At 35.2% G+C, this 14643-nt stretch overlaps 1 protein-coding gene across 1 annotated transcript in view; it reads left to right on the top strand.

Annotated features, from left to right (window-relative positions):
- Window positions 1-233: 233 nt before the first annotated feature.
- The window catches only part of LOC126969214 (glycerol-3-phosphate dehydrogenase, mitochondrial), a 45614-nt gene continuing 31204 nt past the window's right edge, over window positions 234-14643 (top strand). The window contains exon 1 of the mRNA XM_050814550.1: window positions 234-247. The gene's annotated coding sequence lies outside the window, so the exon portion shown is untranslated. The remainder of the gene's footprint in view (window positions 248-14643) is intronic.

Raw genomic sequence — 14643 nt, 5'->3', positions numbered from 1 at the left:
GGTTTGCTATGGCACGATTGTAATGTTTTGCCGCGAAAGAGGTCTAATAGCTTATATAGATATAGTATGAAGTATGAACCCTGAAACAAACCCATTATTATACGTGATGTGTTAAATTGATCTGTGTTTTTTGTTTATTTGAATCTGATTTCTACACTAAATTATAATAGTTAGTTCAGTTTTATACAATAATTTAATGTGATACTGATCAGCTGTATTATTGCAGCTGCCTATATTGCGAACGAAGGTAAGCTTCTTTCTATTTCAAAAATGTTTTCTAAATAGGTATTGAATACTAAATTTAGAGCACTAAAAGGACAAAAATTAAATCAGTTACCTAATACGAGCTTCTGCAAATTATTTAAAGACCGTCGCATTGAGATTTGAGACATTTTTCGTAGGAATAAGTCGCATATCAGGTATGTTTGCGTTATTACTATACAGTATACACTATATATATAATATTAGTTTAATATTCTTGTCTTGTCCTGCTATTATGACATCATAACAGCCTTCACAGCGACCTGTCAAGGTCATTCTTACGGGACTTTATCTCGGCTTACGTTACTAAAATGCACTTTACAATAATTAATATCCTGGATATGTCATTTTGGCTTTGTAATCATTGCATTATTACGACTCTAGTGTATAGTCGATCACATATTTCACAGGCTAATTCTATTTCAGTTTTGGCTCGGGTTTAACACATTTTGTAACAACTAACAAGAGCTATTATAGATTACCTGCGCCCAGCATGACCCTGTATCTATTGTAATATCTTAACGTAGGTAATTATAATAAATATAATAGTAGGTAAGTAGGTAACTGTAATATTATAGCTATTAGCCAGTTACTTTTGTTTTCTGACACAATTTAGGGAATTTATTAACTTGCGCTTTATATTCTTAAGAACTTTAAGATATTTTTTGAGTTTTGGTTTTGAAATACACATTTTTATCATACGAACTATAAAATATTTACATGGCAACCTTCCCAATAGAGACACCACTTATTTTTCTGGCGAATTCATAGATACATACCTATTATGTTACTGAGTTATAGTAAAATTTAAATGCGTTGCGACTATTGTTGCATGAAGCTGATAGTTTTAGTAGTGAAATGATTTCAGCCTTACTAGCTATTATTTTATACTATTAAATAGACATTATATTGGACGTGGCTCCCTATATATATATAGGTATATATATATATATTGGGTTGCAGTTTCGATTCCCGCCTTGATCATTCTATATTTTTGCAAGTCACCATAGAAGAACATGGTAGTTACCATCTATCACTCACAATAATTATAAGAGGGGAGGCAATATGAATTTTGAATTTCGCTTCACGAACTGGAAGTTCAAATTAAAACTTTATCGGAAGCGGATTATTAAACGATAGTACGGTATACAGCAGGGGTGCTGTCGAGTGCTTTTTGAGTCGATCTCGAGAAAATAATCCGATAAAGAACTATTCACAGATTTTGTCTTAGGTAACTAAAATCGGTAATTACTTACCATCTTATGAAAAGTATGCTCAGGACATGCAGTGTCATGCAGATTCAACATCCAAAGTCACTCTTTAGTTTAGAATTTTAGACACTCGAACGCATTTGTTTTGTAAGAACCAATTAACTCAATTTTGAATAATAATGATTTTTTTACACTTACCTTGACTAAAAAAATGCATATTATTGTACGAAAAACTAATATCTGTCATCATGTCACTCTACCTAGACGACAATCCTTCATCACACATACTTGCAGCCTCTCAGAGTCGATCAATCGTAGTCTAACAATTTTGAGGTAGATCGCCAGCAGTTCAAGCTTGAGCACCCCTGGTATACAGTGTTCGGATGGTGTGTTCATAGTTCATACGTAACTTCGTAAGTCCCCCAGTATTTACCTGTATATAAATAATGTTATGGCCAGGATTCACCTATAATTAAAGTGAGCCCCACGCTTATCCATTTGAAATTATGACAGTAATCACGACCGTCAAGTTCACGAAGTACCTATCCTTACACAAAGAATGAATTCAAATTGTAAAAGTTGATGCGTCCAATGAATATAACGATAATTTATATTTATACAGTTTATTCTTTATTACGTTTTTATGGAATATTTGATAATATTTAAACACGAATCATAATTCTAATTTAAACTAATTTGTAAAGCAGTTGAATTTCTTGTATGTTCTTCTCAAAATATTAGCTTCAGTAATTTATAAGAATTATTGTTAGTTTAAGCCTAATTGAATAAAGTTTATTTGACTTTGAAATCACAAATATAGAGAGAATATTATAAAATATGACTGTATGGTCCAGTAGGACCGAAAAATTGTAGCTTTACTTGTAACTGTAACGATAAATTCCCATTAAGACTGCTGATCGTAAGAAATTGCCAAAATAGCGCATAGGTGAAACCATTTCTTGGGGGTTTGTATATAAAGCTTATATTATTAAAAAAAAAATTATATATCTACAGAATATCAGAAGAAAATTCATTTTTTCATTACATTTCTATTTGTTATAGACAGTGCGAAAAAATATCATCGGAGCCATGCTAATCATTCAATCTAGATAAAAATTGTACGAAAATTTATTAATTATATACAAATACTATTCAAAATAACATAAGTTTGTTAGGTTTATAAAGAAAATTGTATTATTTATGTAATAAATTAAAAATGCTTCTAATTCCGAATTCCTTGATTTCTCAAGGCCGTTGGCTCGGTCCCCAGCCTTAATAGATCTACAAATCTTATTATTATTGTACTTATTAAAACATGAATATCGTTTTATGAATCAAAAATGTATTAAGTCTATTTGAGTATTCTTCTCATAAGCTTAACTGACCACAAATATCTTCAAAGAATAAGGTTTCTATTTATAATATAATATCTTTATGTATGATGTCAATTATCACCAGACGGGCGTGGGACTCACTTCAATTAAAGGTCTGATCACCTCTCACATCATAAATAATACGCCAGATAAATACAGGGACAGCTACCTACGATATTTATTATTTCTTGAGCCCGAGAAATGAATAGCAGGTAGGTAAATGATATTTAATTTATTATTTTGTCAAAGTGCCAACTATTGACAATTGACAATCTAATTATAAGATACTACATTGTTCAAGGGAAGAAAGTTAGTAAAACTGCTCGGCCTTCGAGTTCGTCTCGTATCTACAAAGTGCACCTTCGTTTGGGATTGAACTTTCCTCCGAGTGCTACGTAGTGTTTTTGTTCTGAGATAATTTATACGTCTAATAAGAATAATTAAAAAGCTTATTTGGTTCAAAGAGTTTACAGAAAGCTTAATTAAGTAATAATAATGTGAACATTAACCCCCTTATTCATAATGGTCCGCTAACTTAAAACAGCCGCTAAGTAGTCTTTTTTTCTCATTCTGACTAAGGTCAATAGAAGAAGACCGAGTGTGAATTAGCAATGCTTTAAGCAGACTATTTTGAATAAGGGGGTCAAAGAATCAAAATGGTGTCTTGTCAGCGTTACGTTAGGAATTTTACTTCTCAACGCTGTTATTCTATAGACACTGTAGAAGCCAGATTTCGAGAATTAAATATTTATTAATTAAATTGGTATCCAATCCCCCAAATCTACTGCACCTCTTGCTGCAACGCATAACGTAAGGCCAGGCTTATTAATTTAATGTGCAAGCAAGCTACATCTTACATTCACGTATCGTCAATTCGTCAGCCATTTTGTTTTAGAATGCGTGCGTTTGCTTAAAATAGAGGTTAACAACAAATTACAAAATATTTTAAATTTTTGCAAGTAAGTTGCAAATTGCACTTGACATGACGATATGACGTACTCAACGCAGAGTACTTCGTGTAGACAGACAATTAAAAAAAGATTAAGGCAACATAGATTATAAGTAAATGCCTACCAGATACGCACTTACATCACAGTAGACGTATGTATCAGTACGGAAACTAAGCCTTGTTGATAAAATACTTACCTATATGTGCGTACACTCCATTGAAGCAATAGGGTTGTCAGGTTATTTTTCTAACCGACTTTAAAAAAGATTTTAATGTATAGTGTATGTATGATAGCTATAGTATAATGCAATATTATAGCCTACATGATGACTGTTATGTAATGTTTTTAAACAACATTTTATTGAATGTTTTTCTTGGAAATATTTAATTTTGGGATGTTTTTTTTTTAAATTTTCAATTAAATATTTTTTTTTATATTGACGGGAAAGCTTTGAAATATGTGTTTTTAAACTTTGGCCGTTCAAGTTTCACTTCTACCACAGTCTTAAGAAACTTCCCTGCAGTCATCCCACGAACATGTCTAGACGGGGCAATTATTGTTTTCGTGAGTGTCAATAACATTTCAATGACATCTATTTTGAGATCCGAGATAGCGGATGTGACTTTTACAATAAAATCAAATTCGGTATCATTTTCGAGATTTTCAGAAGTGTCGAGATTTTCGGGAGTGTCGGTGAACACACAATTTTATTTATGTCTTCGTTTCTTTTAAGTCTAACATTATCGGCTTCAACACCCACCAGAGAATCATGAAAACAACATCCATGATAAAATAGTTGATAATTTCATGGAACTTGGATTTACATTTTGACAGCACTATCAGTTTCAACATCCCTATAAACTATGAAAACGACACCCATGACGAAAAAATTTTCAATTTCATGCGGCTGCCATCTTGGATTAACATTTTGACAGCACTATCTATTTCAGCAGCTTCGAAAACCGTGAAAACGACACGCGTGACGAAAAACTTGATAATTTTTTGCAGCCGCCATTTTGAATTTTCATTTTGGCAGCTGGTATTGGCATAAAAGGCATTTATTTTCTCAAAATTGATTCCTTTAGAATTCTTTTTCATGTCATTTCTAATATACTAGATACTACTACAACTTCGGAAACAAATGGCGCTCTGAGAGAGAAGAAGCGGCGCATGAAACTCTCCCAGCATTCTTTTTTGCGCTCTTTTCAATTAAAATATACAATATTGTACAGTCATTTCTATCGCTATAAAATAATCACAATCTAGTCCCGGGCTCTCCGATCATTTAGGTATTCAGCTGTGGAGTAATAGGATTTACGACAGAGCCATTTTTTTATAAAACATATAAATTTATTTATAGATAATGCCTGAACAGTGGCTGGAACTTTATTGTAGAAGTGTATACATTTACCCTTAAACCTATTATGTATCTTATGAAGCCTACTAGAATTAGTTACAAGAAATCCCTTATTTCTAGTGTTATAATAATAAAAATCACTATTAAGAGCAAAAAGGTGACGAAAACCATAACAAAACACATGCATGCATGTAAGTAAGTATTTTTGTCGAAAATAAGTAAATATAAAAAAATATCCTGGAAAACAATTAAACCACACTCATAAAAAAATGATAATAAATATTGCAGCCGCCATCTTAGTGTAAATTGTGAATTATGTTCACTAATTTATTATAATCCTTCTCACGGACTTATAATTCGAATACCTTCTAATTATAATAATAATATAACAATAAATCATTCTTATATAGTATACTACTTTATAGTTTTAAAAACGCAAACCGGAGTTTTGATGGAGCCGAGTTCAAATAGCTGTATACCACGCAATACGGTGGCATTTTTAAAAAGATCGCGGAAACAAATAACAACGTGACACTCGCGAAGACCGCGAAAACCGCTTAGGGGCCTCGTTAATGCGCATGTTTGTGTGAGTGTGTCATTTCGAACGTATGTAGGTAGTTTCCGTACTGGTACATATGTCTACTGTGCTTACATTGTACTTTCAATAAATTCGATATACCTACCAAAAATTACAATAATAACTCACCAATTTGTGTTTCGTGAAGTATTGTAGAAATAGCTTTTATTGTATGCCATAAAAATATGTAAACGCCGTTAAAGTTAATTTCAAATGAAATATTTTATATTATCGCTAAATAAATATTTAATTGTATGACTTTCATTTTAGTAATTTTTGATGAGAAGCAAAAAGCTAATGATCGATAGTAATTTTTTCAATATCAAATATAATATTGCTTATTCCAAGTGAGAGTCTGTGAGATCAGAAGCGAATGATATTAAAAAAAACTGGGTACTATACACTGAAGCAGGATTATTGAATTAAAAGAAAATATATTTTCATCGTGAAAAAAAATCTGTAGTGACTCTATTTTAATTTCTTATGTCGAATTAGTTTCATACTCTAATTAGCTCCATATTCTTAATAATACCACAGATTAGGAATGGAGCGACCGCCCTCAGGCTATTAAATAATAATATTAATAATTGTACGACATTACGTTGATTTTTTTTTATTTATGAAAAAATAAGCCCGCTGAGTTTCTTGCGCCCGTTCTTCTCAGGTCCGAGGCATACTTTTTGGAATAGGTGGTAGTTTTTGACTTTCAATAAGTGATGTCACATCCTATTTTGAATAAAAATATTTTTAGCGTCAATAATCTGAAGCTGTCCCAATATACCCGATAAGTCATTCTTATCGCCTTATATTGGGACATGTGATTTGAAATTTCCATATAAACTTCTATCGCTGGTAAGCTATACGTCCTCCCATTGATAGACAGCGTGTAGGGATAAGGTGAGTTACCTTCGATAAGTTTATTGGGACAGAAAAGTCAACGATAGTTAAGATTTTTATCTCAAGTAAGAGAGACTAAATATTCGGAACGGCCGTAAAGCACCATTTTTTATTAAAAAATACAAGTAGGTAGTTTTTAAACAAACTAAAACTACAAAAATCACCATAATATACTGCATTATTAAATAACACAAAATCTTTAATTTTATAATAATTATACAACTACTTCTATTATTCAGAAATTTATTTTATTTTTCAATGCTTTTATTAAATAAGTAATTATGTTTGTACGGTAATTTTTCTCAAGTACGTCTATGAATGAGTTTAACGTCAAATTTCCACAAGATAACGAATTAATATGATGTATTAGGAGACAGCACAACTCGGAAGTGAATTTCGTAATGATTACATGACATTGTATCTTGTGTTATCAGCTCATATCTCCGATAGAACGTGTACAAAACGTGTACAAGTCTATTATCTACCAGGTACTATTTCTGAACTCTTAGCTTATTCAAATTGCATTATAATTATTACCTTAGGCAAATTCTTCCGGTAAAAAATATAGAAAGAAAAAACTAGAAGAATTTCTTTATTTATAATTTTATTAAATAAATATATATTATGAATATTTATTGTCAGTACATTTATGAAATAAACGCTAAAAATAAATCGTCACCTTTCTGCTCTAAATAGTGATTTTCATTAATATAACACAAGTAATAAGGGATTACTTTTATAATAAAGTCCCAGTCGCTACTCAGGCATTATCTATAAAAATTAAAATGTTTTATCAAAAAATGTCTGTGTCGTAAATCCTACTACTACTCCACAGATAAATATCTAAGTGATCGGACAGCCTGGGACTAGATTATGATTATTTTGTATTTTATTAAAAAGAGCGCAAAAAAAGGAATGCTGGGAGAGATTCTTGCGCAGTCCTTCTCTCTCAGAGCGCCAGTTGTTTCTGAAGTAGTATTAGAAATGACATCAAAAAGAAATTGTAAAGGAATAAATTTTAAGAAAATAAATGCCTTTTATGCCTTTATCAGTACAGGAAATCCCAGCACTTGGCCCCTTTACTTGTGGTAACTATTATTTACCTATTTGCATCCTATTTGAAGTTGTATGGATATGCGGTCACTACTATCACTAAATAGTGTCAAGTGTCAGATTTATAGTGGAGACGGAACGATCCATTAATATAATATAAAGAGCTCTAGAAAAGGTTGCACCAACTACACGAAACTAAATTTTACCGGAGCAGTAATAAAACCTATCCTAAGTTGTTCAAACTTCATTTTAATTTTAGCTTCCGTGCGAAATCGAAGCAGATTGACGACTACGGAAAAGCACCGCCGACCATTCCGCGGTGTCAGAGTTTTCTGCCTGAACTACAATTCAGACAGAAAACTGTTAGGCGAGCTCTGTGTTAGAACGTGTGCCACTGAGTTGACGCCGGTGCTAACGCTTTTATTCCGGCACTCATATACAAAAGGCGTAGTCCCCGACTCATGGAAGTCAGCCCTAGTCTATCCGATCCAAAACAAAGGAGACAGTTCGGATCCGGCAAACTACACTCTCCAAAATGATGTAGAACATAATTAACCGCCAGCTATTGGTATACCTAGAGGGTCACCAGTTGATCAACGACCGACAGTACGGCTTTCGCCATGGTCGGTCAGCAGGTGATCTTCTGGTATACCTAATAGATAGATGGCCGGCGGCTATCAAAAGCAAGTGGGAAGGCCTGGCAGTAAGCCTGGATATAGCGACGGCCTTTGATCGTGCATGGCACAAGGCGCGTCTCGCAAAACTTCCATCATTTGGGCTTATGCAAGTGGACCTCCAGCTTCCTCACTGGTCGCAGCATTCAGGTCGTTATCGACGATCATTGCTCGAATCCCAAGCCAGTGAATGCTGGAGTGCCCCAAGTCTGTGTGCTGTCTCCCACACTGTTTCTTCTGCATATCATGCCCTGTGCTTCGCCGGGGCGTAAAAAGAATAGGGTAGTCCCAGGCCCTAGGGTGTCGTAAGAGGCGACTACGGGCTTATTGAAAGTGGGAGAGTCACGCTACCGTCTTTTGACGTCAGCACAATCGGGCCAGACTCGTCCGGGTTACTTACCACACTCGCACAGAATACCGGCGTAAAGTAGCGGCCTAGTGCTGCTATGTTTCGCATGTTAGTGTCGAGGACCGGAGGCCATTCCCAAACGCGTTTATTCTGGCACTCTTATTCCAAAGGCGTAGTCTCTGTCAGCCCTTGTCCATCCGATCCAAAAAAAAGGAGACAGTTCGGATCCGGCAAACTACAGGCCTATTGCTATAACCTCCCTGCTCTCTAAAATCAAGGATAGAATAATTAGCCGCCAATTTTTGGTATACTCTAGGTATGATGGGCCTATCGTTTTCTTCTTCATCAAGCGTGACAGCTATGAAAAATGTAAACCCAGTCGCCGACAGACTCGACAACTGATAGACCACGCGATGTCCACAGATAACCCACGTGACTTCTAGTTGTTGAACACGCGATGTTCACTACTGATAACGCGGCGTCAATTTATTGACCACCTGTGCGATTAGGTGGTGCGGATTGACAATGGGTCTTCTCTGTTGCAACGGAAAGAGGGTGTAAGTATTAAGCCTTTTTCCCTGGTTTTTTTTTTCGTCTTTTAAGTATTGTACTTTCCTATTATTGCCACGGTAAGCATTTATTTGATGTCTTCGTCTTTTTCTTCTACTATATCTCTGGACTATCTCTTCCTTTTCTCGTCTGTTAGTCACGAATATAGCGGACCGAATGTAAGCCGTGTATAGGTAGGTACATAGATACTGTATACGTGAGCTTGATGTATACAGATTACAGGGTGTATGTGTAACAGAATCATTGGACGTAATTTTTATTTAATTCAAAGCGTCGGACTAATTTGATACTTTGGACACTTATCAACGATCGATCCATTTTTGTTACAGAGATTTTTTTCATGTCCGATACCCGGTATTATATTCAATGAGATTGTTGTATATATTATATCAGAATTGTAGGTAGATAAGTTTATATAATTTTATATTACAAAATGGCTGGGGCATGTTTCTACTTTCACCAATTATATGTCAATAATTATTATGGTATCTAGTCAATTTATAGTTCTTTAATTTACAGTGCTTTACCAGTAGGAGGCTCCTTTGCACAGGATGCCGGCTAGATTATGGGTACCACAACGGCGCCTGTTTCTACCGTGAAACAGTAATGTGTAAACGTTACTGTGTTTCGGTCTGGAGGGCGCCGTAGCTAGTGAAATTACTGGGCAAATGAGACTTAATCTTTAGTCTCAAGGTGACGAGCGTATTTGTACTGTCACTCAGAATTTATGGGTTTTTCAAGAATCCTGAGCGGCACTGCATTGTAATGGACAGGGCGTATCAATTACCAACAGCTGAACGTCCTGCTCGTCTTGTCCCATATTATCATAAAAAAAACTAAATTAAATAACATTATTGGTATGCCTGATGGGCTCCACATTTATAAGTAATAGACTAAATACATGATCGGATTTGGTACGGCTGAACCGTCGGACACGGTCTGGTAGCGGACCATACTCTATGGTATGTCGCATTGTCTACAAAATTATTATAATTACCGTCCGGACCGTACGGTAAATTAATTATGGAATTAATTAGAAAAATTATATGACACAAGGTGACGAGCGCAGTTGTATGCCGCTCAGAATTTTTGGGGTTTTTCAATAATCCTGAGCGGCACGCATTGAAATGGGCAGGGCGTATCAATTACCATCAGCTGAACGTCCTGCTCGTCTCGCCCCTTATTTTCATAAAAAAAATATTACTTACGTAACTTAACTGAGTGTAAGCTAAACATAATCTTTGATTTCATTTTATAGTCATTTGACAGCTGAAATTATGCTGAGATTAAGATAATACAGCCCAAAGTAAAAGTCAAGTTCGCGTTTTTTCACACTGAGCTAAGTTTCACGTAAATAAAGTCTGAGTAATCTGTATAAGTCTCAGACTTAGTCTAGGTTACAGGAGGCAATGGATTAATAAATACAAGTTCCAGGGGCGTACCGTGCCTTGGCGGGGCCCCGTATAAAATTTGCTGAAAGGCCCTTTATGAAGGGTAAAGAAAAAAATTTTTTTGCATAAAATTAAAAGAAATATATTTTATTCATCATAATAATTATGTATCTGTAACTTTTTCGAAACTTTTTTACAGACAATTCAAATTAATTTTTTTTTCTTTTTTTATGACAGTAAACGACGAGACGAGCAGGACGTTCAGTTGGTAATCGATACGCCCTGCCTATTATAATGCCGTGCCGCTCAGGATTCCTAAAAAACCCCAAAAATTCTGAGTGGCACTACAACTGCGCTCGTCACCTTGAGACACAAGATGTTAAGTCTCATTTGCCCAGTAAATTCACTAGCTACGGCGCCCTTCAGACCGAAACACAGTGATCCTCACAAATTACTGCTTCACGGCAGAAATAGGCGCCGTTGAGGTATATGAGCCATCCTGTTCAAAGGAGCCTCCCACTGGTAAAATATATACTCTCCTTGCCTACGCACGTCGGGAGCCCCCCGTTGCCCGGAGCCCCGTAGTAATAATTGATACGGCGGTAGCTACGCCCCTGACAAGTACAGTAAAAGTCGTTAGTTCTTGACCGCAATAGTAGAATCAGCCGTTTATATTAGTCAATGACGAGACCGTGACAGTGAACGCGTGATGCAATATCATTATTATTAGTGATATTATCACACTGATTATATATATATTACTACACCAGCTATCACCGCATTACGTTCTATCAATTATATTTATAGAGTAACCCATTTCAGAAAAAGATAAAATACAGATTGATCAAGATGAGTATATCATATCGAAGTGTGATTGATGAGTATATGGAAAAAAAAATCACACTTCGCGAAACATTTAATTGATACAGATCACTCACTCATAATAAATTTAATATTTTACATACATGTGAAAAAGGATTTCGCTTAAATGTGTTAGAGCAATTAGAAATAATAAAACACAAAAATAACATGTTTATATTGTTGAATGAACAAACAAATTTAGTCCCATCACCTTTGTTACGTATCTCTTCCGGGGGTAATACGTCACAACAGCCGACCAATCACAGTGCGTCATTTCATGGGACGAGGGTATAAAAGAGCGGCTTCCGGCTCATTTAATTCGGTCTCGTGCCAGATTTTGGCGAGACAACACGTCCTGAGGATGCCTAGTGTAGAGGCGAAACACGTGTCGAATTGTTTAAAAACAAATATTGGCGGAATTAACACGAATTAAATAATCTTAGATTGAGGATTGGTCTCCGCTGCGCTCTAACTAGATACCGCAGGCGTAGTCGCAAAGTGCGGCAACTAATATTATACCCAAGTGGGCGTACTCGAGTCAGTCTCGAACAATGTGTGATGTTGACGTGCCACATGTTCTGTTAAACTTTGGTAATAATTGAAACTAAAATAGTAAAACTTTGTAAATGAAATAAAAATAAATACTAGAAGAAATAAGAAAGACACTGGGATCACAATATATCATCAGTAAGTATTTTGTATTTTATTGATATAAATGTAAAATAACACGAAGCGTATGTTACAAAATTTGAAAGATACCATTGAGTGTCAAGACGCCACAGACACACATAAGCATCTTATAGTTTTCGCAATAAAAAAGGCTATTGTTCTTAGGTAGTGAGGTATCTAGTTGGAGCGCAGCGTAGACCAATACTGCCGACTCTATTATTTCAACCTGACCGCCCAACCTTACATGACGACCCTGCAAGTATGTCATAAATTAAAAAAAATACAATGGAATAAATAAATAATGGCGATTTATGTTTAGTTTACCGCATTTATCACGGGGAATGTTCCGAAGAGCTGTTTAACTTGATTCCTGCCGCCGAATTCCACCTTCGCACGACACGCCACAAGTTAGGATATCATCCTCACCATCTGGATGTGTGGCGGTCCTCCACAGTGCGGTTTTCAAGGAGCTTTCTTCCACGTACTACAAAGCTGTGGAATGAGCTTCCTTGTGCGGTGTTTCCGGGACGATACGACATGGGTACCTTCAAAAAAAGCGCGTACACATTCCTTAAAGGCCGGCAACGCTCTTGTGATTCCAGGTGACCCGTACGCTCGTTTGTCCTCCTTTACCATAAAAAAAAGTGAATTATAACTGAAAGTATTTGCTAGTTCTATTGCGAATCCCCCTTAGTTGATGAAATAGGTCACAATACCTCTGTAAAACTAGCAGTTAACGGTTAAAGAATTTATTTTCTTATAAGAATTTACAAATTCAATTTTAGAGAAAACAATTTTATAACTTAAATATAAAAGTAAATGCCGGTACGCTTAGTTTAAAAATTGTAAATCTATAAAGTATATATATATCTTAGATATATATAAAAATGAATTGCTGTTCGTTAGTCTCGCTAAAACTCGAGAACGGCTGGACCGATTTGGATAATTTTGGTCTTGAATTATTTGTGGAAGTCCAGACAAAGGTTTAAAAGGTGAAAAAAATATATAAATGAAAATGAAATAAATAATAAATGTAAATATGAAAATGTTCGGAATTAAAAAAAAACAACAATTTTGTTTTTCCTTTGATGTGTCGTCCCCCGTCGTTTATAAATCAAATTGAAAGAATAGTTTAAAATGAATAACTAATTAGAATCTTTATATCGTTTAAACTTTCTCCGGAGGTAAAAAACAACTTAATTTTAGCTACCTATGCTTGGTAGATTTTATGTACGATTTAATATTTGGTAGGTCTGAGAATCGGTTGTCATCTATTTTTTATACCCCAAAAAAGACAATAAGGGACGAGGCGAGCAGGAAGTTCAGCTGATGGATATGATACGCCCTGGCCATTACGATGCGATGCCGCTTAGAATTCTTGAAAATCCCAAAAATTCTGAGCGGCATTACAATTGCGCTCGTCACTTTGAGACATAATATGCTAAGTCTCATTTGCCCAGTAATTTCACTAGCTACGGTGACCTTCAGACCGAAACAGTAATGCTCACACATTACTGCTTCACGGCAGATAAAGGCGCTGTTGTACCCATAGGTAATCTAGCCGGCATCCTGGTCAAAGAAGCCTCCCACTGGGAAATGTACTTACTTAACTACTTAATGTCGCCTCTTACACAACACACGTCGACACCCTTGGGTCTGGGACTTCCATATCCAGCACAGGGCATAGTTAACTTCGACTAAAAAATATTTTCATAATTTTTGAAGCAAAGTCACACTAAAAACATAATTGTCTCTGTAAAATTTTGAAGTCTGTTCGACATCAGGTAGGCTTGATTGTCCTTAGCAACATGTTATTACTATTTAGAATAATAACTATTCTTAACTATCCATATTTGTTACTTATTATAAGTACATATACTTACTATAACTTTACCTTACGTATATATATATATAAGTATCCATCTCTATCAGTAATAAAACAAAGCAAAAACTACATTTAAAGAGAACTTGTTGTGTTTTCAACAAAAAATCGCAGGCAAAAAGTATTTTATAACTATTTTCATTTGTCTGTTTAACTGTCTGTCTGTTCGGCTGTATGTGTAGCGTCGGACGCAATAACTATTCGACAGATTTTTTTAAAATTTTGCATGAAATATTAACGCGAGATTGTGAGTCGTTATAACATATCGGCTTCAAACTGTCACGATTATTGCCATCGCTTTATAGCTGATATGAATTAGTGAATATTGATCAATTCAAATATATTTCAAGAGAAAACTTGAGCACTTTTCTTGGGATGGTATAAAATGTTTAACTCGCGTCAGGACACGTGGCCTGATCAAAAACTCGTAAGACAGTCGTTGAAATTATGGATGAAAGTTGATTTTTGAAGGGAAACAATTCTTGCTGCGTTGAGCACTTTTCTTGGGATGATTATATAAAATGTTAAACTCGCGTCAGTACACGTGGCCTGATTGAAAATTCGTAAG

This window comes from Leptidea sinapis, chromosome 17 (assembly GCF_905404315.1).
Source record: "Leptidea sinapis chromosome 17, ilLepSina1.1, whole genome shotgun sequence".
Classification (NCBI taxonomy): domain Eukaryota; kingdom Metazoa; phylum Arthropoda; class Insecta; order Lepidoptera; family Pieridae; genus Leptidea; species Leptidea sinapis.
The sequence above is the reverse complement of the archived record's forward strand: the minus strand, read 5'-3'. Positions and strand labels throughout refer to the sequence as shown.